The following is a 19,632-nucleotide window of genomic DNA, read 5'->3' as shown; positions in this document are numbered from 1 at the left end:
TAGCTCCTGATTTTGATTTATAAAGAATTTAAAATATAATCTTCCATTTCTGTAGGATCCAGAAAATGCTGGTTTAACACTACTTATATAAAATGTTTACTTCTATTAGGAGTAAAATTTTGAATCATTTCTTTTTTAACTTAAAGGTATCCAGCCACTTCTTATATTTTCAGCCCAAGTTTATTTGATTGCAGTTTATCTTATTCTATAATTTCAGAGATACCATATTAATGCTTATTGCAGAATGGATTAAATCCCTAATCTAATTTTTCTTTTAAAATGTTGATAGTTGTGATGGAAACTCTCTGAAGGAAAGCTTTTCAGAGGAAGATTTTATTAAGCTCATCAAATATTTACTAAGTACAGACCATGTCCCTGGCTTCCAGGAACAGAATCAAAGGTGAGTAAGGCCACATTCTTTTCCTGAAGTTGATAAAAAGATATGTATAACCAGAGTAAGAAATGAGCTGTGGGAAAATATGGGATGGGGGGGTCAATTTTAACTGAGAAAATCATGGAAGAGTTTAAAGGATTGAGGGAACTGTGATGGAGAAAGAAAGCAAGGAAGAATGTTCCAGATGGAGAGAATTGGAACTTCAGGCCAGGGGAATTGTGCATAAAACCAGGGAATAGGATGACTAAGTGTGTAGTTTTGTTAGAGTACTGGGGAGAATGGGAAATAAATTTGGGAGGTTTTGCATTCATGTTAAAGAGACTTCATTTTATTCTGTTGGTTGGACGTCTGGGTTGGACGTTTGATTAAGAAGCAGTTTGGGATGCCCACATCCCATATTGGAAGGCCTGGATTTCAGCCCCAGCTCTATCTCTGAGTCTAGCTTCTCTGCTAATGTAGACCTTAGGAAGCAGACAATGGTGGCTCAAGTACCTGGTTTGCTTCCACTCACATGGGAGCCCTAATCTGACTTTCAGGCTTGTAGTTTTGGCCTGGCCCAATACTGGGTGTTTGTGGGCATTTGGAGGAGTGAATGGATGGATGACCTCTGCTATTTCTCTGCCTTTCAAATAAGTCAAAATAAACAAATAAAAAATATCCATATTTATTATGGATATTTTATTTATCATAAAAATATGATATTTAAAAAATATCAAAATATTTTTTAAAAAACCTGTACTCAGGGGCTGTCACTGTGGTATAGTAGTTTAAGCCTCTGCTTGCATCCCATATAGGTGCTTGTTCAAGTCCCGGCTGGCTTTACTTCAGATTCAGCTCCCTGTTAATGGCCTGGGAAAACAATGAAAGATGGCCCAATTGCTTGGGACCCTGTACCCAAGTGGGATACCAGGAGGAAGATCCTGGCTCCTGGCTTCAGATTGGCCCAGCTCAGGCTGTTACAGCGATTTCAGGAGTGAACCAGCAGATGAAAGATCTCTCGCTCTCTCTGTCTCTGTAACTCTGCATCTTAAATAAATAAATCTTTAAAAAACAACAACAACAAAAAAGCTGTACTCATCAAGAACACAAGAAGGGAAGGTGTTTATTACTGAAGTATAATCTAGATCAAGCTTGTCTGAGAGAACATTCTGCAAAGATGTGAAGTTCTGCATCTGCACTGACCAATATGGAAGCTGCCATCCATGTATGGCCACTGAGTACTAGGGGCATGGCTAGTGTTAATGAGGACCTGAATTTGGAATTTTGGTCAATTTGGATTGACTTAAACTTACAGAGGCATCCAGAATGATAACATTAAACTTTTTCTTTAAGTGCGAGAGAAAACCTGTCCAAAGCCTTTCCACTGGGACAGAAAATACTGCACTTATTTGCTCACTAGCACTGTCCTATCATCTAATGACCAAAACAATTAACAGCACTAGTGGCGGCCACTGCATCAAAGTTCATTAAACTTCATTCTATGTCCTTCTAAGGGGGAGGCAGAAGGAGATTTAATACAGAGAAGAAGGAACTAGGACAGAGCCAGAGAGAGATCTGAAGATGCTACTTAATTGACACTGAATGTGGAGGAAGGGGCCAGAAGCCAAGGAATGCAAGGAACGTAACTCTGGTTCCTGAAAAGGGCAAGGAAATGGATTTTCCCCTGAAGCCTCCAGGGGGAGTATAGCTCTGCCAACATCTTGACTTTGGTTTAGGGAGACTGACTTCAGACATCCAGCCTCCTGAATGGTAATAGAAGAAATCGGTATTGTTGTAAGCCACAGAATTTGTGCAATCTGTTACAACAACTGTGGGAACCAAGACATTGGCTAAGTACTTACTGAGGATCAATAATGTTCAAGACACCCTTGGTCTGGCTAGGACTATAATGGTGAGTAAAAATAATCCGTCTTTTCCTCTTGATATTTATTATGGAGGAGAATAGCAAAGCAAGAAATACCAAGTAAGGCAAAAAGTCAGAGCCCGGAGAGAAGCAATTGTGTGTCATGCTAATTCAAAGTAGGAGGGACAGAGGTTCTGGAGCCAGGTGGTAGGATGGAGAAAGCCCATGTTGAAGAGTTGACAATTAAAATGAGACCTAGGGGAAGCTGAAATAATGGCAGACAGAACTGGGATAAAAGAGGCGACACCACACAAAGTGGAGAGAATAGATGGGTCACAAAGATGGGAAAGTGAATGGCTTGTTTGAGGAATAAGGAATACCTGCTTTTGCTCTAACAAAAGATACTCGAATTGGGTCATATGATGGAGAGCTTTGGATGCCAAACTAACAGATTTATATTTTCATTCAATAGTTGGTCAGCATTAAAGGTATTTGTGATAGGCATCTTTAGTTTATATTTAAAACATATGGTTAACCACAATATTTTTTGGGGAAAATTGTAAATGTTGTATATTAAAATAAGCTACAACTAAAAGAAATTTTAGTGAGTTTTTTGCAGTGTAAAATTTTCTTATGTATCATGATGACTCTAATTATATTTAAAATTCTTAAAATTTACTTCTGCAATCAAGTTAAGAATGAAAAAAGACAGATTTGTCTGAAATTTAAAAAAGATTATTGATACTATACTTTGAGGAGAGTTATTGAAAAGGTGATGAGTGATAAACAAACACTAATTAACTCATGGATTGAGTAGCTATTCTCAGGATGACAAACATGAAAGACTTTAATATCCTAAAGGTGTTAAAATTACATTATAATTAGAAGAAAGAAAAGTTTGGCAGATGTATAGTTAAGGTAGAAGAGCTGAAAGGAAGACACAGAATTAAAACAAAGCAGAAGTAATTGGAGTTAATCATGAAGACCTTAACTACTGAAATGGTGGAAAGTTGAAATGTATTATTTAAGATTTTACTTTTGACTTTTCTTGAAAAAAAGAAACCTCTACCATTTTTCTCGTGTAATTTTTTTGCAGGAGGCAAGATTTAGGACATATTTTCTGAGCAGTTGACCCAGTGCCAGGCACTAGGTTTGGGTGACTCCACACTTCCTTGCACCTGAGGGGGATGATTCTTTAGGCAGAAAGTCAAGTTGAGCTCTTCAACAGCAACATTCTGTTACCTAAGTAGTCTGAACGTGCTTCCAAGGGGGCATACATCCACAGGCTCATTGACTACTGGCTGGAGTTCTGCCAGGTGGAAAAAAAAAACTGATCTAGAGAGAGTTAGGCCAGGAGGTGAACCTGTGTAATGGCCAGTAGTTTACTTCTCATGTTCTATACAACTGGGAGTTTTTGTAAATCTGATTGTAAATGAAAAAAAAGAGAAATAAAGAGAATAATCAAAATGAAAAAAATCTATGAACAATCCACAATAAAATATCTTTGCTAGGCAAATAATGGTGTATTGGTTTTTGGATAACTCTAATGAAAAATAAAAGAAGTGTTTTATTATTTTTAAGATTGGTTTATTTACTTGAAAGGCAAAGTTACACAGAGAGAGAGAGAGGGAGAGTGAGATCTTCCATCTGCTGGTTAACTTCCCAAATGGCTGCAATGGCCAGAGCTGGTCTGATCCAAAACCAGGAGCCAGAAACCTCCTCTGGGTGTCCCATGTGGGTGCAGTGGCCCAAGTACTTGAACCATCCTTTGCTGCTTTCCTAGGTGTATTAGCAGGGAGTTGGATTGGAAGTGGAGCAGCTGTGGCTTGAACTGGTGCCTGTATTGGATGCTGGTGCCATAGGTGACAGCTTTACCTTTTATGCCATAGGGCCAGCCCCAAAAGAGGTGTTTTAAAAACATTCATTTTGAAAGCTTGTATCCACTTGGAAATCACATAAAAGAAACCAAAAGATATCTCCATGCGTCCTGCCCTCCATGCTTCCCGTTCAGCTGCAACATGTTCCATGCTCTGTGCCACCCCAGGCTCTAGCACAGCTAAGGGCCCCCGAACCATTGCCCCAGACAGAGCCAAGGCTTTAGCACTGGCAGTGGCAGGAGGGGAGTGCCATGGACTGGTGTGGTGGTTGTGTCTGGCTGAAGGTGTCCGGCAGAGACAACCTGATCACCAGTGTGGATGCTGCAACCACCTTCAATGAGCTATGTGAGGAAGTGAGGGATATGCAACCTGTACCAGCAGCACCTTCTCATCCTTGGATTGGTGGCCGGGGAAGGTGACATTTGCACTATGTCCTCCCAGACAGAGCTGGAGAAGGTCTCTGCCTGGCCTGTCAGGACTGATAGGCTCCTCATTCGCATCTGCTGAAGCACCCCCGAACAGTCTTGTGTCCAGTGTCCCACTTACTGCCTGGGAGCCAGAAGAGGAAGAAAGCTCTACCATGCCAATGGCCATCGCTTCCAAGCCAGGTGCTTTACCAGGAGATCATACTGTGGCCAGTGCAGCAAAAGGATACGGGACCTCACAAAGTCATCCGTCATAAGCTGCTGGCCCAGGGATGCTGTCATGCCCTGGTCCCCCTGACCTGCAGAAGGCAGATGGCTTCTGTCAGGCCTGCTCAGGAACCTAAATGGATGACAAAGATGACAGCACAGTTCTTTCTTCTGAGAAGACCCACAGAATGGCCTTTATTTATTCAACTCAGAAACCAAAGAACATTAAAGATGATTCTGAGGGCCTTACACTGGGCATCGATGAGGTGGATTGGACTCTGGATGTAGGACTTTGACCTAATCAGCCAATCTTGGTGCTATTAACAAGGAATGACCAGATCTAGCCATGGAAGTGGTGAAGAAGTTGCTGGTCCATGATAAGGACAGCCACTGAGCACAGGCAAGCATGCGTTTGCACAGGCTTCCAGCAATCCTTCCTGGGAGGCTCCAGACTCCAGCTTCCAGACAACACGTGGGAGATTCCTGGTCATGGAGTACAATGGAGAGAACAGGGGAGGTGCCCAGGAGAGCATGCCAGGTTCCATGTTGCTGAGGTTGGTATCACTCTGAATGTCTTGCATGAGAAAGGGATGATCAATCAGAACCTGAATCTGGACAACACTTTCCTCACTATTGATGGCCACATCAAACTCACCCACACGCGGTGTCCAAGGAAGGCCTGGACGCTGGTGACATGATCAGTACTTTCTGTGGAATCCTGAGTTACAACACTCTGAAAATCCTGCAGGAAGAGGAGTTCAGATTTAGTGTCCACTGGTGGGTGCTGGGCATCCTCAAGTTTGGAGTGATGGCCAGGTGCTCCTCCTTGGACATCATCACCTGCAACCTCAATGGGAACGTGGAGGATCTCCTTTTCCAAGTCATTCTGAGCAAGTCCAACTAGATGCTGTGTTTCCTGTCTATCAAGGCCCCCTATGTATTGAAATAATTTTTAAAAAGATTTTATTTATTTATTTGAGAGGTAGAGTTACAGAAAGAGAGAGGGAGAGACACACAGAGAGATCTTCCATCTGCTGGTTCAATCTCCAAACTGTCCCAGTGGCTGGAGCTGAGCTGATATGAAAGCAGGAGCCAGGAGCTTCTCCCACGTGGATGCAGGGACTCAGGGACTTGGGCCATCTTCCACTGCTTTCCCTGGCCATAAGCAGAGAGCTTGATCAGAAGAGGAGCAAACCAGCACCCATATAGGATGCCAGCACTGCAGGCAGAGGCTTAGGCTGCTATGCCACAGTGCTAGCCAAAAGAATTTTTAAATAAAGGCCAAGATGCAGCTTGGATGCAGGGCAAACACTGGATGTTCTGATGTCAAGTCTTACGCATTCTTCTGCAACATAGACTGCTGGAGAAGGAACAAGTTTCTCCCTTGCTGCGGCAGCAGATCACAGATGACCTCTGCTTGGACAGCTCTAGTGTGCAGTTTATCTATGAGCTGGTACATCTGACCCCAGAGAATGACAATGTCATAATGAGGATTGACAAATTCAAATTTTAAGGCTTCAAGTACATCACAATTCACTCCCACTCTCTACTGAGGAGTCTGTGCGATGTCCCATGTGTCACCTGTGAATGACCCTTTACCTTTATCCTTAACCAGAGCATGTGCATGTCAGACTGGGCACAAGACTCCAGGTGTAGCCAGGGAGGGGCACTTACCACTGAGATCGTGGAGGGCAGTGTTCAGCAGGCACCGCTAGGGAAGGACAGTCTGGTATCCTCCATTTGAAGAATCTACTGCTTGTGCTGGTGTTGCAGACCTATGGGACCCTATCTGATGGGAGACTGTTGCAAGATTCCAAAGGTGCACATTTTCTGTAGAAACAGAACTTAGTGCATTGACCAGCTCTACCAGGCATGTTAGTGTGTAACGTCCCAAGGAATAAAATATACTGGGGGGCCAGAGCTGTGGCTCACTCGGTTAATCCTCCCCCTGTGGCGCCGGCATCCCATATGGGCTCTGGGTTCTAGTCCCAGTTGCTCCTCTTCCATCCAGCTCTCTGCTGTGGTCCAGGAAGGCAGTGAAGGATAGCCCAAGTGCTTAGGCCCCTGCACCTGCATGGGAGACCAAGAGGAAGCACCTGGCTCCTGGCTTCGGATAGGTGCAGCTCCAGCTGTGGCGGCCATTTGGGGAGTGAACCAATGGAAGGAAGACCTTTCTCTCTGTCTCTCTCTCTCTCACTGTCTATAATTCTACCTGTCAAATAAATAAATAAAATCTTTTAAAAAATAAAATATACTAATGATGTTATTTTAAAAAGTGGTATAAGAAAATCATACAGTAAATAAAAAATTTTGAAAGACTCACCTTTTTAGGATGGAGTACAACATAGATGAATGAAAAGATAGATGTAAGAAAGAATCATTTCTATTTTCCAAGATAACCTCATGTGCACAAATTTATCCCGAACAACACTGAACATTCATTTGTGCTATTGAATGATTTTTCGTGAGGAAATCTCTCACTAAGAGCCAATTTCTCGCTACCATGGATCCCTATCTGCCATCTAAGCATTCCTTAGGGCAGAGTATGGTCTAGTTCTCCCTTTGACTGTGGAAAACACCCCATTGCTTATTTACGCAAGAGCTCTCAATGATATTTTAACAATTTCCATCAAGGGCAAACAGTCCAGTGAAGAATTGGCTCAGTATGTGCACAGTTGTAGTAAAGAGATTATGATTCCTTTCACAGAGAGTTTGGGCTAACTATTCATAAATATATTCATAATATACATGAACAGTTCTTGATTTCTAATTATATAATTATTTCCTTTTCTCTTCCCTAGGATGTTATTCAGAATAGATTATTGCAGATGCAATAAACCTAGGGAAAGACTGTAACCCTTTTAGGATCTAGAGCACCAAATCAAAGATTCATCTATGCATTTTGAGCTTGCCATTTAGCTCCATCTCTACCTTAGCTTAGCATAAATATTAAATAAGTATAGACTTTACGGCCTTTTTGAGTGGATATTTTGTGCATGTTTGTGTGTGCGGCCTTTACATCATTCCAAATAATAGCAATGTTAAGATGATAGACCAAGATGTAGAGCATCCTAAAAAATGAACAGAATGGTCACCACTGGCTCTATATTAATTAGGTGTTGATTTGAGTGTAACAGAGACAAAATAAGCTTAAGTAAGACAGATGTTTCTGTTCCGTAAGATGTTGGGAGCATGCTGTAGGCCAGGATTGGTAGGCAGGGCAATTAAGAGTCTTTGCCACAGGCAAATGGTCATTTATACTTTCTTAAGGACATATTCATTGTGCTTTTTTAAAATACCAGCCTGGGTTTACTGTGTTAATTCTGGCATGATCTAAAATTACTTACAAAAAAAAAATGAAAGCAAACAGCAAATAAAGCAAAGCAAGCAGCAAATAAAGCATCATATACTGCCTCAGTAGGCTTGTTAGCTGCTGCTTATCTATTTTCCTACCACACTAGAGAAATTGTGAACTTCTTAAATACCTAGTGACAAGTTAATTAATGAAGCTCAGCAAGACATAGGGCCACATTAGCACTCTTGATCTCAATGGGACTCAAAGCACTAATTATGAGGAATTTTTGAGTCATGATGAAACTACTGACATACATAAACCTTTTTAAATTGTGCTATTAATCATATCACATGATCATTTCATTAGAGAATACCCCCAACACTGGTTGGAAGAATTGCTATTAAACCCCCAATACTGGGTTTGCTTGCCTGATACACAGCAAACCAACTGTTGACACTGGGACTGTGGAAGAAAGCAGGTTTTTCAATGCAAAGCACAGAGCAAGGAGCTGGACAGCATTTGCTTTATTTTCAGGCTATCTGAGGACTTAGGGGTAAAGCTTCTTATAGACTGAATTTGGGGTTGAGGGGTGCATGTTCAGCTCATGTCCAAGTTCCTGGTTGGTCTCCAGCTCTTGTGGCGCTCCTTTGATTGGTTGATTCTCTGGGGAATTTTGATGATGGTTAAATGGGGCTCAGTCTGGGGGCTGCATGCAGGTGGTAATTGCTTCTTGCTCGGAGCCTGGGCTTCCTGGAAAAGAAACCCTTCAAGATGAGACTGAACTTCAGCATGTTATCTATAGAGTAGGTAATGATTTCATGAGTGTGTTCCTCTTATGTTCAAGGATTTTATAGGGTCAGCTGCTCAATTCAGGGGGCTCAATTTAGTAAAATTAGGCCAGGGGAAGTTTAAGCTAAGGGAAGGAGGCTGGGAGACTAGAATCCCATGAGCATCTAGCACCTGTACTAGGGCACTGTTCAGGGAGTGGGTTCCATTTTGGAAGTCTACACATTCTTTCTATTACAAGTAGAACAAAATATATGAAAAGTGTTAAGTGCAAAATTAAAATTTTGATAATCAAATGCTTTATTTAGGAACTATTTAACGTATTTCCAGAGTGGTTATTCGGGGCTGGTGCTGTTGTGGAGCAGGTAAAGCCGCTGCCTGCAGTACTGGCATCCCATACGGGTGCCAGTTCTAGACCCCACTGCTCTACTTCCAATCCAGCTTCCTGCTAATGCACCTGGGAAAGCAGCGGAAGATGGCCTAAGTCCTTCGGCCCCTGCCATCCATGTAGGGGACCTGGATGAAACTCCTGGCTCCTGACTTTAGACCAGCTCAGCTCCAGCCATTGTGGCCATTTGGGAAGTGAACTAACGGATGGAAGATCTCTCTCTCTCTCTTTTCTCACTCTTTCAAATAAATAAATAAATCTTAAAAAAGAGTGGTTATTCAAGATGTACTAAGGGTTTAGACACAAATTTTAAGTTTCATTTGGTTTAAAGGTTTTATTTTCTCTTTCCTTAAGAAACTTGAAATCTCATTTAGGAGCAATGATTGCCAATCATCAGAATCACACATGGAACATTTTAAAAAATAAAGATTCAAAGACTAGAGATTCTGATATTGTGGGCCTGAGATAAGGCTTAGGAACTTCCATTGTAATTTTATTAATATTGTTAAATATTTTTATTTGTTTGAGATGGGGAGAGGGAGATGGTGAGGGGAGGGGGGATAGAGGGAGGGAGGGAGGGAGAGGGAGAGAGAGCGAGAGTGAGCTGCCATCTGCTGATTCGCTCCCCAAATACCTACAATAGCCCATGCTGGGCCAGACCAAAGTCCATGTCTGGGAACTCAGTCCTGCTATCCCACATAGGTTGCAGGAAAAGCTCTTGAACAGTCACTGCTGTCTCTCAGGGTCTACATTAGCAGGAAGCTGTAGTCAGGAGCTGGAGCTGGGTATCAACCCAAGTAATCCGATCTTTGGTGAGGGATATGGGAATCTTAACTGAGATGTTAACCACTAGGCTAAATGCCTGCTCTAGGAACTTCCATTTTTAAAGTCTCCCAGATGCCAGAAATTAGCCTAGGAGCACAGGTTTGTATAAGAATAATGTTTCATGGCCGGCGCTGCGGTTCAATAGGCTAATCCTCTGCCTGCAGCGCCGGCACACCAGGTTCTTGTCCTGGTCGGGGCGCTGCATTCTGTCCTGGTTGCTCCTCTTCCAGGCCAGCTCTCTGCTGTGGCTCAGGAGTGCAGTGGAGGATGGCCCAAGTCCTTGGGCCCTGCACCTGCATGGGAGACCAGGAGAAGCACCTGGCTCCTGCCTTCGGATCAGCGCGGTGCGCCGGCTGTGGTGGCCATTGGAGGGTGAACCAACGGCAAAGGAAGACCTTTCTCTCTGTCTCTCTCTCTCACTGTCCACTCTGCCTGTCAAAAAAAAAAAAAAAAAAGAATAATGTTTCACACAGTAGACAGATGTTAGGCTTTCTGGAAAGTGTTTTTAGATCATTTTACTTGTAAAAAAATAATTCTGATATTATTTACATTTTGACAGGAATGTTTCTTCTTGCTTTTTTCACTTTTATGAACCTGTGAGTTGAATAGATCTCTGAGAAAATCCACTCAACACCTAAAATGTGATTACCTCCCACCTCCCACCGTAGTTTTTACTTCTGTTTAGAAAGAAGCTCTTTCAATATTTTGACACTGGCTGGGCTATTTTTCCTCAGTATTTTAAGAACATTAAGGAATGGAAGTTTTGCCAGTTACCACTGGTTTGAATCCTGGAACTTGTTCTACTGACAATGAAGAATGTGGCCAATGAACATGCAGACGGGAAAGTGACTTTAGCACTGTTTATCTGAAAAAGTGAAGAGACAGAAATTTCCACACCTGATATCCCAGGTGGTGTCTCAGTAAGGGGCTGAGAGCCCAGTCTGCATTCAGACTGGGGTTTTTATGGGCGTGAGTATGGGTCCCCCATTTCTTCTCCCCTCCTCCCTCTTCTGGGAAAGTCGGGGTGGGGGATTTTTGGAATTTCCCTAAACAAATCTTTACAGTCAATGCTGGCCTTCAGGGTTCTCATCCATTGGAGAAGCAAATGACTGCCATAGTTCAGTAGGACCAGCTGTATCACTCCCTCAAGTCCCTGAATTCCATTTGATAAAGGAGAAGCCGGGGGAGACAGACAAAAGGCTGGCTCCTGCCTTCAGAACTTGTTTTCCCTCATTCCATTGCACATAAGTTTATTTTCTTTGAAAACTTTGGAACTTTTCATTTTCTTTGTCCCCTCTTACATACACAGGCTAATGCCTACCTAGCTGCTTAAGCATAAGGAACCAGGAATGTAGGACTACCACTGTTTTGAAAGTTGATGCTGCCAGTGTGAAAGAGTTAATGTTTGCAACTGAAGTACACCCTGTCCACCATTCGTGGCAAAAATACAGTCTGGGTGTGTGTTCAAATTCAGTGGTCATTCTTATGCCAATGACAAGTGTCCAACATGGGTTCCAGCTCTCTCTCCAAGGGTAAGAGTTGGACTTGTTGCCATGGAGACCTTTCCTGGCATGAACACACATGCCATTTGACCCTGAGGAATACGTAGGTGACCTGAATGTGGGCAGGGTGCTGAGGGCTGTTTATCTTGAAGCAGCATCAGTTTTCTCAGGCTGCTCCACTGACTCCTAACACATTTTTCTCCTTTTGAAGTCATGCCATGGCATTCTCTAGAGCATGACTCAACAGTCTCCACAGTTTCTCTCAGGTGGTAGGGGCCTCAACTGGAGGATTTGTAGTCTTTGCAAACAGAGGGAGCACTTCTTTGTTTCCTTTCAGAAACCAAGGAGTGATTCATTTTCAGTAAACAAAAGGAGGATTACCGACATGTTTACTAGTCTGGAATTCAGCTTCCACTCAATGCAATTCCTTCAATTTCTAGAAAAGGCATTGTGCATTTCAAACAGTTATCTTTCTTCTTTAATCCACTTTCTTTCTTCTGAGCATGAAAAGATATATAATTTAGCTTTCACACAAATCCAAATGAGATGACTTTCAAAGGCCATTCAGGCCCTAATGTTTGTCCTTTGCAAGAACACGCAACTGTGATTGGGAAGAATTTAAATGCAGGTATTGTTGGCAGCCAGGCGATGTTTTCTGCAGTTGGAATGCAAAGGAAAATTTCGCTTTACAACTGCACTGTGCTGTTCCTGACATTGATGGGGCCTGTATTCACCAGAGGGGGAGAAATTAAAATATCTTACCTGTCTGCACAGTATCCTTGGTGGTTATGCAACAATAAAATATTCAGCAGTCTGATAAGTTTACTGTTAAAACTGACAGACCAAGTTGAAACTAGTTGGGATTGTGTACATTGTATCATGTTCCTACTTCCTTTAGATCAGCTTTCTATCATAAACAACCACATTTTGTGGGCTCATGTTGTCTCGGTTATACAACCAACTCCAAGACACTAGCTCTAGGTTGCTGCAGCAAATCTGAGATACTTTCAACTGTTGACAAAAGATTCAGTTTCATTATACTGAGTTTCAGAGTATAACTATGATAATATAATCACTTTTTCAGAGTTTCATCATTTATGTGGTCCCAGAAAAATCATTATAATTTTCTAGAGTTATCCCCTAATAGTTGAACGTAAGCAGTTTTCACATCAGTAAATTGAAGAAGCAGCTGAAACTCACCTGTTTGTTTATTTATTAGAAATAGGTCACAGATAGCCAATTTTTGACGCAAATCTTCTCATTTTCAGTAGAACGTTAGAAACAGCCCTGCTAATGTACCATAAAAATTCAATTCAGGTTTTCATAATGAACCTAAAAGGCATATTAATAAATGAACCTATTGCTTTATGTGCCTCCCAAATCAGATTTTTATTTTCCCACTGTTTTCCTACGACATAAACAAAACCTCTTGACAGAAACTCCACATCGACTGAGAAAAATTCTTTCTGAACTGATTATTTTTAGTCATCTGTCACTTATTCATGATGTAGAAGAGGAAAATCAACTTTTTTTACTCGTTGTGTTTTAGTTGAGATGGATCATAGTGAGAAAAGGCAGATTAATAAGAGAAAAATGAGCAGATTTATTAACAGGCAAACTTTGTGTACATAGAGGAGACACCCAGAGAAGTGAGCAAACACCGAAGAGGTGGATTAGACCCAGGCTTACATCCTGTTTTGTGCCAAAACAAGGAAAGAGTGTGAGGAGGGTTGATTATGTGGAGGCGTCCAGGTACTTTTTCCACTGAAGAGTCTCTAATGACAGTGAGAAAAAGACAAAGATTTCCTTTACTCATGCAAGTATTTCTTAAAACATGACATCTCCTACTCTGTTTTCAGAGTTTTTCCTATGGTTGTAGCTTATCAAAATAACAGGTCAAAATAGGTGGCCGGTGTTGGGGTAGCATGTTCTGGGTCCCTACAATGGCTAACTGTCAGAGTTCAGAGACATTCTCTCTAGAGAAAGGAAGATTTACCTTATAATTTTTGGACTTTCCAAACACTAGCTTCATTACACTAAGACAGTGAGTGTGTACAGTAAGATCCCTTATTTTAAAATCTAGATATTTCCATCTATGCACACAGGTCCAATTTCATTATGCCAATAATGGAATGGCTCTGTAGATATATAAAAAATATGGGGTTATATACATGCTTTTCTTTTCTCCTAGCAAGATCTCTGTGCTGTGAAAATAACCCCAGAGTGAGAGTTTTATTTGTCTTTCTCTAGTAAGGATTACTTTTCTTGAGTTTCTTTAATTGCATTTCAAATAGCATACCATGATGAATGTCCCTATCTTGTTTTCTGATCTTAACCAGGGATGTGAGTGTTGGTATGAATATTTCTATGTTGACATTTTGATGATTAGCATTTCTTGAAATTTTGGCAGTGTAGAAGTGAAGGGAATTTCCTTTCTATTCCTCTAAAGGAAATGTAGAAATGAGGGGAATTTCTCTTTTACCCCTCTGAAGGTTCACTGAGATGAACTGACAATAGACAGATCAACAAAAGAAAAAGCGTACAAATATGTTAAGTCCATGAAGGAAGGTGATTACTGAGTAACCCACTGAGCTTCAGAAGGTCTGGTGCCATATAAGAGGGGAACATGAGAACACATAGGCTTTTTTGAGCCATAGTAACTGATTTCCCAGGGAAACTGAAGGGGCCCAATAGTTATGACCACTAGTTAAGTGGTAGTTTGTGAATGAGTCTCTCTGGCAGCTGAATGGACCAATGAAAAGACAATAGCTTATGATAAAGTCTGTCTGGGTGTAGTGATACTCCTCAGACATTCTTCCTGCAATATGAGTTTTATCTTCCCCAGTTAATGCAATTTGAGCAAGGGATCAAATCAAAGGCAATTATATTCCATTTATGTGGATCCCTTCTATGGGTATATAAAGGAATTTCTGAGAAAAGACTGTCCCTCTGGTAGGGAATGTGTGTGGAGACAAACAAGGGAAGGCAGCTCCTAGATACTTCCAACTTCCATTAATTCAAATTTGTCCACATGTCAAAGCATCACATTTTGGAGTATTGTTTTCTGAGTCCCGGTATTAATGAGTATGAAGATAGTTTGGAATTTTGGTTGTTTCAGGGAAAATGCTTTGATGACCCAGACAGTTTGAGAATTCATAATAGTTCTGATTGTCTATAGCTCAAGTTTAATAAAATTTCTCAGACAACTTCTTCTGTCATAATTATGGTTTTCTAAAAAGGAAACCTATCGCTTACTCTTTAGTAAAACTAATGTTAAAATTGAGATTGTATTCTCAGTTTGTGTAAAGACCAATTCCATTTTCATTGCATTTGGGAGAAGCAAGGAGTAACACAGCATTTGGGGAAAGCAAGAATCTAAATGTTTTAACCCTGGTAATCATCTGTCATTTCCACTTGCTAGAAAATGTCATTTCATCTAGAACTCTCTAAAGGGAAACAATTTTAAAATATTCTTTGGGCTATTTAGTCCGAAGTTCCTTCCCGGTTGTCAGTGATGAGAAGTGATGACCTGAGTCTTAAAGATAGTATAGTTCACTGAGTAGCAGTTCCCGGGGAGGGTCTCCCCGGGTGTAATGATAGACTGAAAGCAGTGGAGGAAGAAGTGCTGTATTTTTGAAAGGTTTCACGTTTTCAGCCACATTTTTGTGTGGAGAATTAATGTGGACTATGTCAATAATGAGATCATCACCCTTGGACTTATTTTTTGCATTGCAGCTTGCAATATTCTTTCCCACATAGAAACCCTTTGTAACATCTCCTAGACACAGCCTCTGGCCTACTGCTACCTAATTTACAGTTAAGAACTTAAAGTTTCAGAGAGAGTAAGGGACTTTCTAAATTCCACTCAGCTAACAAAGGGCAACCATTGTTAGGTTTCAAGATTTTAGGGTTCAAAGAAGGTGAATAGGCTGGTTGAAGTCGGTGGAATTTATTTTAGGGGGACAAAATGAAGGGTTAAAGAGAGTGGGGGATGAGCCTGCCTGATTTGAGCAGCAGGCAGATTATTTTTTTTCTTTTTTTTTTTTTCATTTTTATGTATTTATTTAAAAGACAGAGTTACAGAGATTGGTAGAGGCAGAGAAAGAGGTCTTCCATCCGCTGGTTCACTCTCCAGATGGCCGCAACTGCTGGAGCTGTGCCAATCCGAAGCCAGGAGCCAGGAGCTTCTTCTGGGTCTCCAACATGTGTGCAGGGGCTCAAGGACTTGGGCCATCTTCTACTGCTTTCCCAGGCGACAGCAGGCAGCTAGATGGGAAGTAGAGCAGCTGGGACTAGAAACGGCGCCCATATGGGTTGCCGGCGCTTCAGGCCAGGGCTTTTTTTTTTTTTTTTTTTTGACGGGCAGAGTGGACAGTGAGAGAGAGAGAGAGAGACAGAGAGAAAGGTCTTCTTTTTCCGTTGGTTCACCCCCCAATGGCCGCTGCGGCCAGCGGCCAGCGCACCACGCTGATCCGAAGCCAGGAGCCAGGTGCTTTGGTCTCCCATGGGGTGCAGGGCCCAAGCACTTGGGCCATCCTCCACTGCACTCCTGAGCCACAGCAGAGAGCTGGACTGGAAGAGGAGCAACTGGGGCAGAATCCTGCGTCCCAACTGGGACTAGAACCCAGGGTACCGGCGCCACAGGCAGAGGATTAGTCTATTGAGCCACGGCGCCGGCCTTTTTTTTTTTTTTTTTTTCAGGCCAGGTCTTTAACCTGCTGTGCCACGGCACCAGCCCCAGGCAGAGTCTTTTTGTAAGCTGCTTGTTGGCAGAGGTGCAGAGGGCCATGTGGACCCTAATAAAGTGGGTGGGAGAGGAGCAGAAAAGCTCCTGGAATGGTTTGCAGTGTGTTGTCTTAGCAGGTCAGAGCACCTCAAGATTATCTATCTGCACCTGGTTTCATTGGGTTTGAGGGTTTAGGTCTCAGTGGATTCTAACAACCCTGACCCACATCCACAACTGATGCTCTAAGTGTAATCAAGATTAAGATGGATTTCAGAGCACCAGAACAATGTCTGATGACGATTAGCTGTTTATTAAAAGTTAGTTCCCATTCTTTTGTGATTTTCTTTCTTTTCATGTGATTTAAAATGATGAAGGGCTCAGAGCAGTTCATATGAAACACCTTCTTCCTTTTCTCTAAAGTAAAAGTCACCATAACTTGAGTAAAGGTCAGTGTATAATATATGAATTAAATGACAAACTGAAAGTAAAATGGTGCCTATGGAGTAATCAAGAGGTGTGGGAGGAAGATGCGGGGAGAGAAATTATCCTTTCCTTCGACCCTCTATGCTCACGGCTTTGGTACCTGTAGCAAAAGACAAGCATACACATTTACTTGTATTTAATGTAAATATATATATTTGATATAATATATATTATATATTATTTGATATATATTATATATTTGATATATATTATATATTTGATATAATATATATTATTTGATATAATATTATAATATATATTATTTGATATAATATATATTATATGTAGTATATAATATATATTAATACATATTATATCAATATTAATATATATTTTATAATATATGTAAATATAAATGTATAAATATAAGTAATATATTTAATAGATTTATATATAATATAATACTTTATACATATAGTATATATATTTGATATAACAGGGAATCCTTTGTAAGGAAATGAAGACCTGAAGAGACAATTAAACCCCAAACCCAAATGCAATTCGATGGAGAGGAGAAAGTCCTGGAGAAATACGACAGTGTTTAGTATGACGCAAGTCTAGCAAACAGGAAAATTTGCAAGGTCTGTTTGCTTGGGTTTCTTTCTGTGTCCCTTTGTCTTTGAAGACGAGGGTATTCCTTTCCTCTAGGTGTAAGGAGGGCATCTCTTACCTGGTGTGCCACAGAGGAAAAAGATTTGGGAAGGTCAGAGACACCTCCCCACTTTTCTTGTTTTCTCAAATTCCTATCCCCAGCTTAAGTGCATCAGGGCTATTATTTCTGCCTTTGAGCAGTCATCCCTGAAGAGATACTCTTAGTATCAACAGCTCCACGTAAACGTACACTTGTATATCCTGCCACCCACCAAACTTAACAGACAACTGCTACCATTTGCAAATCATGCCCTTCTGCTATCGAGGCTCTCACTTTGAACAATCACGTGTTTGGGGATCCTGAGACAAGGGCAGCAGTGTGGCATGGTGCAGAGTCTGACTTGGTTTTAGAACGATGTTTAGAGTACTCAGCAATACGGCATGTTACTGCAGCACTTGGCCACCAGGTAACCAATGGTGTCCTTTTGTTTCCAGAATGTTCACCACCTACTGTGATGTCCGGATAGAAAAGAATTGTCCTATAGTGCAGCCCTCCCTGGGACACAGCATCTAGCTGTTTAGAAAAAAGAAGCCACTACTCAATTTATTGGTCCTAACATTTGATTTAGAACTCCCACTGTACTTCCCTGTCTTTGATGTACATACGGGTCAGTGGGCTTTTCTAGATCAGGTAAGTCCTACATCAGGGCACCCAGCAGAAGCTCCTTTAGCTTTGTAAAGGACTGATCGCATTGCTTATCCCATTTGAAGATGTCAGCTTCCTCGGCCGGCGCCGTGGCTTAACAGGCTAATCCTCCGCCTTGCGGTGCCGGCACACTGGGTTCTAGTCCCAGTTGGGGCGCCGGATTCTGTCCCAGTTGCCCCTCTTCCAGGCCAGCTCTCTGCTATGGCCTGGGAAGGCAGTGGAGGATGGCCCAAGTGCTTGGGCCCTGCACCCCATGGGAGACCAGGAGAAGCACCTGGCTCCTGGCTTCGGATCAGCGAGATGCGCCGGCCGCAGCGGCCACTGGAGGGTGAACCAACGGCAAAAAGGAAGACCTTTCTCTCTGTCTCTCTCTCTCACTATCCACTCTGCCTGTCAAAAAAAAAAAATAAATAAAAAAAAAATAAAAAGGATGTCAGCTTCCTCTCCTCTTAGTATGTCATAGAGTGATTTTCGGCTAGCCCCATCTGGCTATCCAAATCCAGCAGAAGCCGGTCACTCCCAGGAATCCCCATCAATGTTTGCTAGTTTTGGGCAGAGGTGAGTTATAGATTGCCAATTTGTAGACTATGCTGACCCCAGATATGTCTTCTCAGGGGCTCAAGCTCACAGGGCCATCTAGAAAGGGGTTTCTAAATGTCAACAACACAGGAGTTGATTATAGTAAATAAATTCTAAGGCTTCAGAAAAAACTTCAAGAAGGGGGTGCACGTTTGATACAGGGGTTAAGACGCCACTTGGGATGACTGCATCCTGTATTGGGGTGCCTGGATTGGAGTATTGTCTCTACTCCTGATTGCAGCTTCCTGTTCATGCAATCCTGGGAGGAAGCCCATGATGCTCAAGTAGTTGCATCCTTGCCACCTTTGTGGGATACCTGGATTACGTTCCCAGCTCCTAGCTTCAGCTGGCTCAGCCCTGAAGTCACTGGAGAGTGAACCAGCAGACTGAAGATCTCTGTTAGTATGGCTGTATCCCCACCATGGTGTTCCCACAGACTCAGCCTGTGCTTCCCTTGGTAGACCCTGGACCATTCAGGAATCACAGTGCCGAGTTACGGCACCTGTTATGTGGAATATTAGGAGAAATCTGAGAAAACAGAAGCAAGAAGTGCTCTCTGACCTCCTCACACCTTTTCCAGGGAAGCAGATCATTTTTTGTCTAATTTAGCTAGTTTAGTATGACAGTTTCATTAAAAATGTATATTATTTGGATTTTGTCTATCTCACAAGATTTTTTTGAGATAAGATACACGCAACTTTAATCACATTAGGGTGGACAATTAAGTGACATTAATGCATTCACAATGTTGTGCAACCACATTCATAGCAACTTTCAAAGCATTTTCTTTATCCCAAAGGAAAAGGTGTATCCACTAAGAAATCACTCTCCATTTTCTCCTTCTTATGGACTCTGGGAACCACTGGTGTATTTTCTGTCTCCGTGTATTTACCTATTATGGATACTTCATGTAATGGAATTATGAAAATGTGACCTTTTGTGTTTAGTTTCTTGCACTTAGCATAATTTTTGAGGTTCATCCATATTATAGTACATAGCAATACT

The sequence above is a fragment of the Lepus europaeus genome, chromosome 10, assembly GCF_033115175.1.
Source record: "Lepus europaeus isolate LE1 chromosome 10, mLepTim1.pri, whole genome shotgun sequence".
NCBI lineage: Eukaryota > Metazoa > Chordata > Mammalia > Lagomorpha > Leporidae > Lepus > Lepus europaeus.
This window is presented reverse-complemented; position numbering follows the sequence as displayed.